Source organism: Pocillopora damicornis, chromosome 12 (genome assembly GCF_964200805.1).
Source record: "Pocillopora damicornis chromosome 12, jaPocDami1.2, whole genome shotgun sequence".
Taxonomy (NCBI): Eukaryota; Metazoa; Cnidaria; class Anthozoa; order Scleractinia; family Pocilloporidae; genus Pocillopora; species Pocillopora damicornis.
Window position 1 is genome coordinate 11,738,526 of NC_142681.1, and position 13,578 is coordinate 11,752,103.

The 13,578-nt window shown below is 37.3% G+C and overlaps 1 long non-coding RNA gene across 1 annotated transcript; it reads right to left on the reverse strand.

The window, feature by feature from the left end:
- Positions 1–662: 662 nt before the first annotated feature.
- On the reverse strand, positions 663–3,165 carry LOC149036498 (uncharacterized). Its single transcript, XR_016181850.1, has 3 exons — positions 2,918–3,165; positions 1,792–1,815; positions 663–1,578 (listed from the first exon to the last, which is right to left on the reverse strand). It is a non-coding gene; the product is annotated as an uncharacterized LOC149036498 (long non-coding RNA).
- Positions 3,166–13,578: the final 10,413 nt, after the last annotated feature.

The following is a 13,578-nucleotide window of genomic DNA, read 5'->3' on the forward strand; positions in this document are numbered from 1 at the left end:
TTAACACGTGACAGTTGGCTTTTAGTGTTCTTTATATACAGATATTGATGAAAACATGCTCTAGAAATTTTCTTAATTGAAATTTACTCTTCTTCTTCTTCTATAAATAATTAATATGTATCAGTCAACTGAAGTTTTCTCTGACCTACTCCATCGGTCAAAAAACAATATTTTTCGAGCAAAGATGGTTTAATATTTTAAAATTTTATCTGTATTGTTTTACAATGATTGATAAGGAGAAAAACTGCAAAACTCATAAAATTTAATTTTCAAATGGAATTCAGACTATCAGTCTTCACGTATTTTAGCATTACAAAGCAAGTTTCTGTCTGTGCATCTTGAGGTTCAGTGAGCGTTGAACTAAACGCAGCTGCTGAAATTTGCTATAAAGGATTGTTATCTCAAAAAGCAGTTGAAAGAAAGTAATATAAAGTACTAATGACATGTTCATTATTTGTGACAAACACATCAGAACACGAAGATTGATTGCCCAGATCTAGCAACCAAAGGGTTGATGGTCTATGGCGGCAAAAATATCGTTCTGTGGTCGTTGGTTTCGTGAGGGGGATATCAGAAATGCATGTGTGAAAAATTTATGTTTACAAATGACCATTTAATGGGTGTTGAACAAAGGGAAAAAAAGAGGCGAAAGGTCCATTCAGTAGTCTGTTGCTGTTAAGACTTTATTACCTGAAAAATGACACGTCGTTATCCAACACTGTTGGATAGCTTTTTAAGTATAATGTTGGTAAACTTCACCTACGAAAATTTAAAGAAAAAAGTTCTCTGTTGAATACTTCGCATCTCACATATATTTATAAGACTCGTGCCATATTTTAGTTCCTATGTATCACAACACCGAAGTAACGTTTAAAATCAATCAATCTGATTTTGTTACCGTGTTCAGTTTCAACTATTGGACCAGACATTTGGGAGTTCAAGATACTGTACAAGAAGCTTTGACAGTAACCATCATTGTGGCCCAAAATGATCATTTAGACGACGACCTTTTATCTCCCCTGAACTTTAAGATTTCATCATATTATTACGGTACAACTTTCGGGACTGCACTAATACTGACAGTCGGAGGAGGATATGAAATGGTGATTGAACTGAGTGCAGTGCAATTTGGTCTGAAATCATACTTGTGATTTCAAAATCGAGTATAATTTCAGAAAAAATACCTCGACACGAGGTCCAATTACCATTTAATTAAAGTTTTTTTAATCATTGTTAGCCTCTTCATGCGAACAAGTATTATTACTCTTAAAAACAAGGACTATTCTACATGCTGTGATGCTGTTTAACGCGCGATGTTAATATTAAAAAAATTATTTGATTGAACAATATATACAAAGAATAGCACTCCTAGATCTGGAGTAATTTCGAAAGAGAGTTACGCAAGCTTGACTCTAGTTAGAAATTGTTACGTAGTCTTTAAGTTAGTTCAACACAGCTTACACGATTTGTGACAATGCCTGATAACAAAGTCATACAAACTGTGTGTTGTGGTCCAACACAACTTTTTAAAGTAGTGGCAGGCTGGCAGTTCTGGACACTCTGGTTCATCTCCTGCAACTGACAAAATAACAAGATAAAATAACGGTAAGTGACTATCCGTCGTCTTGTTTTAATTCGATTTAGGCCGATTTCGAACAGATTTTTCCCTCGCTTTTTTTTTGCTGCGTAAAAGGCACAGATTAGCCTTTTTTAAGGACGCATTTTCAAGAAATCTTAAAAATTGTCTGAACAGTGGTTAAGAGAGACAAACTCAAATTAATTTTTACTCACAGTTATCTTCAAGGGATGCTGCATCTGTTGCGAGAAGGAAAGAGGAGTATAAGCCAAAGATTTTTTTGACAGATCGATTTGGAATGTGGTGTAAAAATATGGGATCGTGTCGTTACTATTATGACAACATGATAAAGTTACAACATTTCTTGTTTGAAACAGGTTAGTGAGGCATACAGATTTTTCGTTAAAAGGTACAGGGTTTGAAATCTTAGATGGTACACTCCACCTCAAGCATTCAAAAATATCCTCTCTTGTAGCGTCGGAGGATTCAAGGTCTACATGTAGACTCTTCTGAGGGTCGATAGTGGTAAATGAACGGTTTATTACAAACAGGGAAAATAAAACTAAGCCCTAGTCCAGGTTTAAAAAAGTTAAAAACTGCTTTTGTAGCTATAGGCTCTGCGTTATTTTAAGTGGCGAAGCAACATTAAGAGCAAAGGCATGCTAGACCTTCGGAAGTGTATCAAGATATCACGTTGGAAATCCCATTGGGAAACTGGGTAGATCTCAGCGATCTGTGTAGTTTTTTCATTTGTCCTATACTCTGCAGTGTTTGATCGGCTCCTATTCGATGTAACTAAAATTATATCACGGCTAAGTCACATTGATACTAGGGTAAAATCAAGCGGTATTCGGGCTCTAGAATAGACGCGGCGGTGTAATATTTCATGTAGATTTTCATTATCGTCAAAAATGCTTCCTTCTATGAAATAGTTTTGGTAATCTCCGATAGATCTATCAGCCACCTGTTTCGAATGACAATTTTCGCTAAAATTTGCTTTCATTCGTGAAGAATGTGTGGTTGTTGACATGAATATGTGACTAAAAAAATGCTCCTTCATTTATTGATATAAGATCTCGTAAATAGACTAGACACTTCGTACACCTTCACTGATCGATAGTTCTGTGTGGGCAGGAATATATAGACACGATAGTTTCCTTTTAGATTCGCGCGTATTTTTAAGGAATATTTTTATTTTCTTAGAACAATAGAAGACATTTCCCATTTTTTTTTCATAATATAATAATCAAATTCTCGAAAGTAATCCACACCCTCGACTTTTCTTATACCTTCTCTGCTCGTGTTTACCTGTCTTTAAATTTACGTACGTAATTCTGTTACCTTCCTCGATGTATGGATCTTCTCCTAATTTATTTAGGCTTGCCTCAAGACTTTGAACGATGCAGAAAGAAGCAATCAAGGCCAACGAAATCGTCATTTTCTCCATTTCTGAAGTGTCAAATCGAGACGGAAACACCGCAGGGTTACTGTTTTGTCTTAAAAGCGAAACAATTTTGTATTCTTTTTAATCCGGAGTCGAGTCAGTGATAATTTACATAACGAAATTATGGCACGATTTTCTATTAACCACAAAAAATTTGTTTTAATTCCCAAAAAATCTTTTTGTATTTATCTGCAATAAATTTTGATTGCCAAGACAAATTGGATAAGCATTAATTGATCTCCCCGTTAAAAACGAGGATTGAAGGCAATGATTTTGCGAACAAAAACAGATGGGAATACGCTGAAATACGATGGCATTCCACCTAAGTGTTACAAAAGTCTATCGCAGCAATTTTAGACTTACAAAACTGAAATTTCATATTTTTAGAGAAGTATTACGACTAAATTTTCATTCATAACGGGAAAATTTTAGCTCATTGTAATCATTAGTCAAGATAAATTGTACTAGGGGGTAAGTTTCTAAAGAAACAGTGGTGCTGCGTCGGTGGAAGAGTATGACAGGGTAATTAAATATTATCAACTGAGTTGATAACGTAAATTGACCATCGTAAAGAGTTTCAAAGCTGACGTTTCGAGCTTTAGCCCTTCGTCAGAGTAAGTGAATTGTACCAGCCTTTGGGAAAAAATCCAATACCTAATTTGTTGCAATCGCAACAAATAACGTTCACTTGTGGTCAAGTAGGGTGATAAAGAATATCACCGCATATCATATTATACAAAACTGATAATACAATGGATTGGGGATTGGTTGAATTATCAGCTTTTTTAATTTGCGGGATCCTTATTTTTACTTTCCCTATTCCGAAAATTTGATAAAAGTAAGTCCTACAAAGAAAATATTATGTAACAAATTTAGAGTTATTTCGTCAATAATGATAACGGATCAGTTGTCCGCGCAAAGTCATCAAAATTATTCGAACTAATTGATGCAGTATAAATCACGTTCAAATTGGGGTGTGAACAGCAAAAAACACCCAAAAACAGGAATCTACAAGCAATGTACTTTGTATCTCTTTTGCAGAGGTGAAATAAGGTCAACTTGAAAGGCCCATAAAAAAAGTCAACCATATATATATTTACAAATCACGATAACCATCATCTTAAAGTTTTATCCTTGTGGTTAAATTTCTTCAAATCGTTATCTTGGTCAGCCATAAGCGGTGTTTGAGTTCAAGCTGTTTTTAAAACAAATGCAAATCTCTTAGCTTGGCCAATAATGTACCATGTACTTTTTTCAATACAAAACTTAAGGAAAAACATGTCATCAACTAAACGCCTTTGGAATTGAAGTGTGCACGTCTTGTATTCTGCAGCATACACCTTTATTGATATCTGACGGGCTATACCAGCAACAAAACTACTCGCAATATCTAGTTACAATCTCGGCTTTTATAGGTACGGTTAAGGATCTAGAACGTTCCGTAACATTACAGTAGATTCTATTTATATATTGATTTAGGGATGACTTAGCATGACACAGCTACTTCTAGAACATTCTTGAAGGTAACACTACAGGAATCTTGCAACACAGAGAAGGATCTTGGTGTGTGGGTGCCTAGTGGTCTAACTTACGAAAAACAAGTGCCTGAACAGTGCGCTAAAGACAAAAAATCCTTGGCTATGTGCACCTAGCATCTAGGGGCATCCAAACGCGTCGCACACTGTATTTTGTTTCTATCGTCCGATGCCATCTTGGCTACGAAAACCAAGTATTGAAGCCATAATTCATAAGCGTATTATAGCTAGGTAAAATTGTGCAGCAGCGCGCAACAAAAACAATTTGGAAGCTTCCCTTCCACTGCGATGTAACCAATAAAACCCGCCTCCAACTAACAAAGTTGGCACGAGGTATTGGATATACTGACGGCTGTGAATATATGAAAGTCATATTTGAACTGCCGATAAAGACGTGAATATGAAAGTGATCTTCGCAGTAATGAACACTACTTGAGCAGTAGTGAAAATAAGGCCTGAATTTTTTTCAGGCCTTATTTTCACTACTGCTCAAGTAATGTTCATTACTGCGAAGATCACTGTCTTATTAACGTCTTTCTTTTAAGCTGTAAATAACATAGAGAATCAAGTCACTTCTCTCTAGCTTCATTTAAACGTTCATTACTTTAGTATTACAGTTATGCTCTATATCAGTATGACGTTGACGAAATTAGAACCTGGAGGACAATCTGTCGCAGGTGCAACATAGTGAGGACTCTCCTATACACGCCGTCGTGCTGCTTCTAGCAATTTGACCTTTTTCGATTTTTCTCGTTTTTATACGAGTAGCCTTAGTTATTAATATTTATTAACGAGGGATCCACTGTAATTGGCTAGGCTGTGGTGGTCTCCTTGCCCAAAAATGTTTATGTATATGTGTATTGTATTCTAGTCAAGCGATGCGAAATAAATAAAGAATTTGTGACCCTCCACGGGAAAACAGGGATAACGGGCACGCGTGCGATGACACGGCACGCTAGGGGCGTCATCGAGCACATTAATAGGCAAAAAAAGACTGGCACGGCAGCCTTCTGTGTGGTATGCTCGAGCCTTTGTCTCAATTAGTGTCCTTGATGTCATGCTTAATGAACGTGTGACAGGACTAACATGCGAAAAGACGTGCTTACGAAATGGCTCGTGTGTCTCAGTGATAACAGAGGACTTAGAAGAAGGAATAGCACAGAGCTAACCGAAAAACATGCCCTATGAACTAAACAATGGTTTCCTAGATTCGCTAATCCCTCTATATACCGTACTTGTCATACAGGAGTTGCAGTTTGTAAGAATGCTTACCTGCAGTCAGTCGAAGCGACCACAATCAAATAGGAATAAATTCGAACTTGTTTAACTCGGTAATTGTGCTTTAATTCTACAATTTGAACGAAATGGAGAATCAGGGGCGAAGTCGTTGTAAACGCAAGTTGAAAATATATACAAGCCATTACAGAACTTGTAAAGGTTTTCAAGTGAACATTGTAGACGCCATGGCATTCATAAATTAAAATCAAAATATGCGCAGGAGCCCATTACTTAATGGGCTCCTGGAATACGTTATTTTCGGAAGAAGAGCTGGCAAATGGAAAAATAGATAGAATCATCATTTTCTGTTATTCGTGCTGCTATTAAAGTATGACTCAGATACATATAGAGATAAGGTTCGACACGTGGTATTTGCTCGAAAGTTTCGTGATTGGCCGCGTAAATATTGGCACTTTGAATTAATTTCATGGTGGATCAAACTACAGCGTTCAGTTTCTAATGACCCGAGGATGGATGTTTTCAAAGAGAGAAATGTAATTGTTCGTCTCAAGATGTGGTCACTTTGCTTAGGGTTAGAGTTAGGGTTAGGATCGCAACGTTTTGACTACATACTGCTGGTCCTCTTCAGGCGATGAGGTTGACTGAGTACGCGTTGTCTATATTCCTTCGTGCTCAGCTGTGATTTAATAGAATTCCACGGCGGCGATCGGTGCATCTTTGGATAAGGTCTCCCCTGCGGTCCTTTGCCGCATGGCTCTCCCGCTGTTGTGTTTTTCGATCATCGTTATGCAAGGTTCTGTAATTTTAACTCAACTGTCCCCATCTTTCTCAATTCTTTACCGAGCTCAAAACTTACCATCTCTACTATTTGTGTCGTTAGGGTGTGGTCTTTCACCCTGGGTATGTAGAAATAGGGGTCACGATCAATAAACTTTATCTCGTTCCAGAGCGGGCGATATGTGGTGTTATGAGTTTTCCCTGATGGCGTAGGTCTGCATCTTGGGGATTCGGACATCCTGTAGTGTTCCTTGATCTTCAATATATTTACATGCTCAAATAATAACTTTAAAAACCTTGAAAGAAAACACCCCATGGGGGAAAACGTTTTCTATAATAGCTGAGGTAACCTATTATTCATTGCCAGAATCTAATGTGAGGCTTGGAAAAAATATATTTTTGGACTTACAAGTTAGATATAATGGCGAGTCTCTGGATAATAAATGACTTAATCTATGCGTGGGCTATCCAACGTATCACGTAATAAAAAATTGACGTTCAATTTGCTCAGTAAAGTAATACCTTTCGAAAAGAATAGGACAATACGATTATCTTGACTGCTTAACTATACACTTCTGAAAAAGAAGATTCTTGAAGTCTGTTCACTGTTAAATATTCATAACTCTGCGATAAGAACTGTTCTGTTCCGTATTATATATTACACGCTCTTTATAGAAATGTTCTACAGTGACTATGGTTGAGTACCAACAGTTCAGCTCTCAGTTGGCGTCCGTTTTCTACAAGGGGCAATTGACAATTACGAGTGTTGCTTGCTCAGTTCCAGCAGTTTTTAATGCAGACGGTTTACTTGACTCCAGGGAATTTGAGTGTAGTTGGCATCGGCCATTCTCCAAACTCAAAAGTCACGTTGTCGCCAATTAGCATAAACGAGGCCCACCTAGAAACTTCGTTAAAGCCGTTCTTCCTCATCCACTTTCTGGCCTAATGGAGAGATTCATTGGCACTTTCACCGCGGAGCAAGTGTCCTTAGAAACAAATCATGAACTTCTCTGTGGCTGTGTCATCCAGGGCCCACTGCGCCGCTAACACTGAGCGAGCACCGGATCCTATGAACAGTTGTGTGATTCCAATAACTCCCTTAGCTCTAATCCACGAGCACTGTGACAACAGCTAAGCACCACCAGTTTCGCTCACAGCTTAATTTGTGAAATTTCCGCCATCGTCAAAAGGTAGACTTCTTCTCGTGGAATAGAAGGCGTAAGGTGGTTAGGAGAAAGAAGAATCTCTCCTCTTTCATCATCATCATCATCACCATGGGCGGCAAGATGAATTAGACTCACCGAGTGAATCGCTTGAAGTACAACCTCCTTTGTCACTCGGTCTCCTATAACCTCGTAAAGTGTCGAACTTTTCAATGTTCTGGAAAAGGTACGATTGGAACAATGTTCCTATGTTTGCGTAACATGAAGCTTCTCCATTTCTGTCACCAATTTCTATACTGATAGCGAGTGCTTTCTCCAGATATTTTTTAGACTTGTTTATTATTATTATTATTATTGCTACCTTATAAAATTTTCTGGCCTCTACAAACTTGTTTTAAGTGTGTAGTTTTACGGCAAGTACCAAATTCAACCTTCTTTTTTCGACTTTGCCAGCAGAGTCCTTACATAAGAGTAACCCGCGTATTTAGTTTTCCTTGCGATCGATTCAATTTTAGTTAGGTTCATGTTACATTTCGCAACGCATTTTTCTTAGTTTAATTTTTGTTGTATTTTCTTTAGTTCGAACCACGCGCACGCAACCTCAACCGCTACTCTCATCAAGGAAATTTCGTCTTAACGCTATCATCTAAAAACAATAAAGATCACTGTGTGCGTTCGAATTACCCGCTCATTCTCTTAGGTAACTTTTCGAGGTTAAACCAGGAATTCGAAAAAAAAAAAAAACTCAAACACAGTTTTAAATGATGGACAAAAAGTCGAGATAATCCTTTATGTTAGGCGATTTAGCGACCAAAGTCGCACTGGTTTTTTGTAAAAAAAATTCTTTTATTGTAACAATATATTAGATAATGTTAAATATAAACCAAAGATAAATTCTCCCTCTCTGATGTACTCTTTAAAAGTTTTTAAATTGACAATTATACGTTCTGAAAGTATGGGTTTTCAATGATCAATATAAAATAAGTGTAGTTAAAGGTCGCTTGTGTTCCTAACTTGTCCATTCAAAAAGAGCCGTTTTCCATGGTGTAAATAAAAATAAAACCATATGTGTGATTTAGAGCCAATATTGTTCATGAGAAAATCCATTTGTCTTGCTCGTTTTTCTCCCTCCTCTGCAGTTGCCCAGTGTTGTGAAATGAGAATCTATTCATTTATAAGATGTGGAGAACAACCATTGCCAAGGCAAGATAACATTAATTGAAAGGTATTTGGATCTCTTATCGGTTTTTTCCAGAATTTGAGTTGTTTGTCATTCGGCCAGGAGGAAAGTGGGTAAAAGGCATCACCACTGATTAGAGTAAGTATACTCCTTCTTTTTTCGATCATTTGTGGTCTTGACAGGTGTTTTATATTGGTGTTAAAGATGTTGATTGCTGAGAAGTTGTTCATGGTAGAGAAGCTGATGTGATCGATACTACATGTTTAAGAAGTGGAAGGTATGATATATTCTCTTGGGAAGAAAAGTATATCAAGAAAAAGAGTAGCAAATAGTTCAAAAGAGTAAAATAACTGAACATCGAAATATGAATCAGATGCTTAAAATACATCATTTGTAGTACAATATTATTAAAATATTATTTCATGTAAAAATATTTGTTATCTCCGTGTGAATTTTATATTCATTTGTATCGTCAAAAAAAGAAAGAAAACAGGAAAAACGAAACCAATCAAACCAACATAAGCATAGTACATTATTACCGTAAATATCATTATGAATCACTTAGCATTTTTGCAATTCAAATTTAAGCCAAAAAAAAACCCTGACTTCATTGATGATAGAAATGACGTTAGTAATGTTCAGAACTAAAATGAAACCACGAGGTGTGGCAAAGTAGTTTCACTGCAAAATGGGGGAAACAAAACTATGAATTAATAATAAGCTTGTAATCGTTTCTTAAATTTTCAGGTACAAGGAAGAACCTCAGCCATAAAGAATTATTATCACTGTTCAGATAATTGGACGGTGTTAATGCTCTTTAACTGCAAGGTTTTTGGCCGTAGGAAAAGGGAAATGAAAACGTAAACGCAGGAAGGGTGATCGTTCCCAGTTTTCATGAGAGTTCCATACAGGTAAAAGGATCCTAAAACGTAAACATGGTCTAGGTACATTCCAACCCCCGCCTTTCCCCCCCCCCCCCTCTCCATCTCTCCCGTTCCCAAAGGAAATATCAATTATTGATTATTACTCAATGAGGGTCAAGCTTGATCCTTCCCCTGACGTCACCTGATTGTCATCGTATTTCAGCCACTGGATTGATGCCTTCAAAGGTACGACAATTTGTGGGGTTATTTTAGAGCAAAATGCCTATCAACTGCATCCAGTGTCGGTAACAACTGTGGAAAGTGCCCATTCTACTTTGAAGGAGATTAAAACTAAAAAACGAAGCACCAGAGGATCAGACCGCTTGTCCGCACTGATTCTTCTGCATGTCCACACAGACATCACATTAGATCTAGATGATATAATTGACATCTATGTAAGAGAGTACCCAAGAAGAATGAAGCTATGAAACCCTATGGAACGTGATTAGTCTGGGTAGAATAGCAGTAGTGTAGCAGCCTTACTTTTCCTCTAGATTACACCATGATTTTTAATAGCGTAACAAATGGATAAAGAAGCCTAGAATTGGGACTGTTCGAGTGAAAGTCGTAGCGATCAACAAGCCTAAGCTAATGCGTTAACACTAGAAGAATGAACTGAGTAAACATTAGAAGAATAAACACTTTCTTTCTTAAATTTCGTTTTCTCTTAGAACTTTATCGCGTCATTAACAGTGATCATCAAGCTCAAGGAAAAGGAACTTTTTATAATTGTCCTGTCTTGTAGTTTGGCTATTCTCGGCTTGCACGCATCACGTTCCACTTGTGCTGGTGTCTAAAGTGAAAATCAGGTTGGAGCATTCGGCAAACTTTCTACCTTAACTATCACAGCAAACACAGTCCGAGCTGCAAAATCGTGTGTTTGGTGGGCAGCTGCCGAGCCTCAAGCTCAAGGTCTGGAATCGCCACTGGAACTTATGAGAGAATTCCTTGATCGTCACCCAGAGCTCAGCCGTGATCGTACTAGACCGTGCTTGCGTAGATGCTGTTGACAGATAGAGACGCCTGACATGGTTTTTGTTTAGAAGCTGAAATACGACTGAAGTTTTAGCAGGGTCATTTAGCATTATCAACTGAGTTGATAACGTAAACTGGCCACCGTAAAGAGTTTCTAAGCTGACATTTCGAGCGTCTGCTATATTCGTACGGTCGTACGGTCGTACGGTCGTACGGTCGTACGGTCGTACGGTCGTACGGTCGTACATCCAAATTTTTTCGGCTTGATGGGTTACTACTATTTTTATGTAATATTGTATTATGGAGCTACGCTCTGCGAGTTCCGCTATAAACTGTTTACGTTTATGCAAATAACGAGGTGATCCACAAACATATTAATGCAGTAAAGGCTATGATAGTCGAATAGATAAGATTTCAATGATGTGTGACTTGTGAAACGTCCGATATAGTCGCTTCTATTTGGGTAAAATATCAGTTCATTTTGATACTTATTTCAGATCTCATAACTTTTAAAACTATGGTAAATATCAAATGCTGCTATATTCAGTACGTTTCACATTCATTCTTAATCATGTCGGTTTAAGTTGGATTGAGTTTTAAGACATCATGTAACTACTTCTATTCAAAAAATATTTCTTCTATATGCGACAGGGCTTCGTTCAGCATTCCTAGGATGAACGGCCTAACGAATTAGCTGTTTTGCATGAAATACTTGGGCCATATCATGAGGATATTTGTCAGCGTGACTGCTTTAAATCTAAGTTACTGACTGTTAAAAACAATGCGAACGTTAATCTTGCGTATAATTGGGTGGAGTAATGAGCCAGAACTGTATGCCTACCAAAAGCCCTTTACGATTCCCGTAGAGCAGATTATCCGCCTTCAATTACGTTTTCCTAGAAAAGCGGAAGCGACGATGAAGGATTCTTTGAAACTTTAGCAGTTTATTCCAATGTAAATGGGCGGGTTAATACTTGGATAAAAAAGGTTTTAAGATTGAAGACGATCGAAATTGTTCACACCTTACTTAGCAGCGGTAAGACATTTCAGTTACGAACAGTACGAGCGTTAGCTTATAAGGAATGATACTGCAAGCAGAACTTAATTAAAAAATTTTCCGGGATAGAATGTCTAATGCTTCATAACCTGAATATATTCAGTTATAACGGCAATGAAGTCGCGAATCAATTGATTGAGGCCATAAACTTACTATGAAATTTGACAATTGCATGCAAATTTGACTCGAAAATAAAAAATAATCCCGGGCTAGTAATCATATTGTCAAGAAAGTAGGAATCTCAAAGCGTTCCTTTGAGGCTTGCATATATTAAAAACTTAGAGTTTTCTCTCACGCAAGACATCGATTTATTGTGAATAAAGTCGCTATAGAATATGATCCATTCGTGTGTAGCAGTTCAAACGAAACTGCCAAAACAGTAACACGAAGACTGGAGTGAACAGATTCAAACTCAACGCCCAGCATAGCAATACATTAATACATTAACGGTTTCTAAAATTAATTTCCGTCTGATATATATCCTATACTATATATCCTTAACTTTCATGGCTGTTTTCCTTAACTTTTGAAGTATCTTTCCTGGTTTCTCAGTTAACGTTTGATGTTGGTTTGCACTTCAAACCTTGCGTCATATCATGCTTGACGTTAGCCCGTGGGAGGTTGGAGGCAACCTGTGCGTCATTACTGCATTACTGTGCAGTTTTAAAGAATTTGTCGTCATGATAATTTGTTCCTACTCCGTCAAGTTTCCGAGAAAAACCGCAGGAATTTATTGTGAAACACGATCTCTCAGAGCCTTTTTTGTCTCAGCAAATACTGCACTTGATAACTGAATATTTTACTTCAGTCATTATTTTCGAATCCTGTGTTACTAAAAAAGACGAAAAACTAAATTTACATCAAAGACAAGAAGTAATTGTCTAAAGATTAGACATTAAAATTCATCTTGAATCTCCAACCGTCCATAACAGCTCATTGTTTCGGGAGACATCATTATGCAAAGTCGCAGTAGTATCGACTTTCTCGGAAAACAGAAAGCAACTCTGTAGAAACTCCTAGAATTTAGGAGCACCGGTCTCGAGCGTCTGTGAAAATCGTATCTCTTAATGATAGCAATTTAGAGTGCTTCCCTAAAGACGTGATCTGGTTTGCCCAGAACAACTGCAAAGCTGAAGTCATCCTTGTATTCCATTTTTGAGACGAATTGTCTTCGAATACTTCGGAAGCAAGATATTCTGACGAAAGGAAACTTGAAAATCGTTTCTGCGTTAATTGTTAATGCACTATGGATATTTTCTCCCCTCTGGGAGGTTTTTTTAAACTTTTTGTATTTCAATAAATGTCGTGTACATGAAAATTGAGTATTTAGGATGACTGCGGCCAACCAGCTTAAAGGTGTCATGAATAGGTATTGTAATCACCACTAATAGACAGTGTCTAGTTTTTTCGGAGTAATGGTAGACTTAAGCGGGAATTTTCCCTCAATCATCAAGATTGATGCCAATTACAGGAGTAAAATCACTCAAACGAAACCAAAAATACAAAACCATCGTGCAATACATGTTTTGTTTGCTTCATTTAATTTTGACAGCTATATCCAAACTTGATCATGAGTACTTTATTTGCCTAAGTTATTTAAGATCGATATAAGAATCTTACTATCTTCTTAACTTGAAACATTTCACGGAAACTTCTTGGATTCCTAGAATCCTTACGGTCAATAAATTCCGGAAAACATGAATATTCCC